The 2,500-nt window shown below is 39.1% G+C and overlaps 1 protein-coding gene across 2 annotated transcripts in view; it reads right to left on the reverse strand.

The window, feature by feature from the left end:
- Positions 1 to 2,500, reverse strand: part of LOC144957934 (uncharacterized) — a 21,862-nt gene that overhangs the window by 1,672 nt on the left and 17,690 nt on the right. The gene's annotated exons all lie outside the window — the stretch shown is intronic.

Here is a 2,500-nt window from a genome sequence, read left to right on the forward strand (position 1 = left end):
TTTTTAAAAACAAAGTATATGCAATGGCAACCAAATAGCACATACTGTGTTCTTCAATAAAACGGCAGTTTTGTAGGATGAACAAAAGTCGATTCCAATCCTTTCACTCTTAACCCTCTCCTTAGCCCCCATAGGAAAATCGTCACATTCGTTACGATGTAACCGACAATTTTCTCATTCTGATTTCTCTTGTACATCACAAAAAAAATGAATGCTTTGATTACAGCTATAAATACTAAACACTGTGTTATAGAACTCACTTGTTACTTTTTTGTTTAATTAGGAAAAGTCTATTTTTGTGCTGGGTGGGCGTGAATTTTCGGGGGAAATTCTAAAAATATCTGGTAAGGAGAGAGTTAATCTAGATTGTTTTAAAGGATTCTTTGGAAGAGTCTAGTCTCAATCTGGGTAACAGTAGTCGATTACCAATCTAGGCGGGTATCAAGACCTAGAAGAGCCGACTCTGCGTCCGAGCTAAAACAGTCATCTTTAAATCTGGACTATAAGAGTCAAATTTCAAAATGGTATGATAGAAAAAATTCTCAAAATGGACTAACAAAGTCGATTTTCAATCGGAACAGTAAGGGGCAATTTTTAATTTGGACTCGAAGTGTTGATTCTACTTGCATTCGGGACTGAAAGAGTCAACTGTCATACTGGACTGGAAGATAGGACTCGCAAATTGGAATAGAAAAATCAACTCTCAATCCATAAAGTTGCCGAGATGTTTTTAATACGAGAAATTCTAAATAACTCAGGATGGAATGTATACAGGTGGATTTTTGGTACTGAAAAGCTCGAAAATTACATAAACCTCACCAGTTTTTATGGTGTATATATACACAAGACTGTAATTGTAAATAATACAATTAAACAATTCTCGCCTCAGCACCCTGTGGGAAACTCATGAGTATCTCTAAAAACGTCGACTTCAGAGTTGAGAACCGATCACCAACTCCAGGATCTAAAGTTGAGCATCTAGAATCGAGAGTCGACGTCAACTCCAGATTCTGATTTGATTCTCCTCGATACTCTGGTTGGTATCTGACTCCTGAATTGGCTTCTAAGATGTCGGGAACGATTAAGACCTACTAATTTTGTCAACATGACCAAAGAGTAGTATGATATGAATATAATGTAGGAGAATGGAAAACGTCTGTAAACTGTAAAAAAAAAATTATAAAAAACTTGAGCTTTTATATAGCGCAATATCCACTAAACGTGCTCAAAGCGCTTTACAAGGGGTCCCTGGCCAATAGCAAAACATAACTTGTAGGACGAGACATGACGCTTGTCAGGCGATATTACAAATTTTTGGGACAGAGACAACGCTGTTACGGCCAGGTACTCATTTTACACCTGAGTACGGTGAGAGAATGTGAGTAAAGAGCCTTCTCCAAGGACTCAACTATGCACCGAGCGAGGCTCGAACCCAGGACCTTCCGATCCGAAAGCGAGTGTCATACCACTAGACCACATAGCCGCACAAACTGTAACCATGTAGCAGGGGACTTAACAATGTGGCCGGGAAGGAACCATGTGTGTCAAGGAGTAACTAAGGGACAAGGGACTTGGTCATGTGATAGGAGACGTAGCCATGTGACAGGGGATGTAATCATGTGGCAGAAGACTTAATCAAGACATCACACGAAGTCGACCGCTTTTTTTTCTGATGGGTCATCATAGAGAACAAAAAGTAGTCATTCTGAATAATTAGGCCCATGGAGCCGGAGTTTATCCCGGTTTCTGTAGCGTGGAAAGGACAATAGCAATTGCTTGCTATCCTTAGGAGAGAATGCTAGTCTATCGCAAAGCACTTTCCGCCAGATCCAACAAACCTAGCTATCCATTTACTGCCTAGTGGACAAGGGAGTCAGAAAAAAATCTTGACTGCACCCGGGATCGATCTTGATCCCTCTGCGTGTGAAGCGAGTGCTCAATCAACTGAACTATTAAGATCTCCAATAGAGAACAAAGCATGTAAAAACAGATTTTAGAATGTTGAAATTTAATGAACTGAACGGTACTTATCATCCATGAGATAACAACTTATATCACAGCCGACAACCGCTCATGTTTAATGCAAAATAGTAAAAAGTATCTCAGTGCAATTGCATAAAATATGGACATTTGAGGTCTTATCAAGTGAGTCTTTTGTCCTTTTTAATTATTTTTACCACAGAAGTCAGAATATTGTGTTTTAAATTTACAGCAATTTGATTGGTTGCCTAAATCAAGTAAGTGGATAAATCGCCTGGTTGTGAAACTTATTCAAACATGTCTTCTATGACAGTACAAGTATTGCCCTATCAGCTTGGACATTCAGCAATATTAGGGAGAGAGATGGGAGGGGCGGGGGGCAACTTCTGAAATAATATATCAGACCTTCATTGACTTAAAGTAACCGGCAGACATTCCAACATATATATTTTTATTATGGTACGTGACCCTCCGTCTTAAAACAGCATTATGTCAGGATGAACTAGGCGCAGAAAATATA

Source organism: Berghia stephanieae, chromosome 12 (assembly GCF_034508935.2).
Source record: "Berghia stephanieae isolate SIO BIC M18660-M18661 chromosome 12, UCSD_Bste_1.3, whole genome shotgun sequence".
Lineage (NCBI taxonomy): Eukaryota > Metazoa > Mollusca > Gastropoda > Nudibranchia > Aeolidiidae > Berghia > Berghia stephanieae.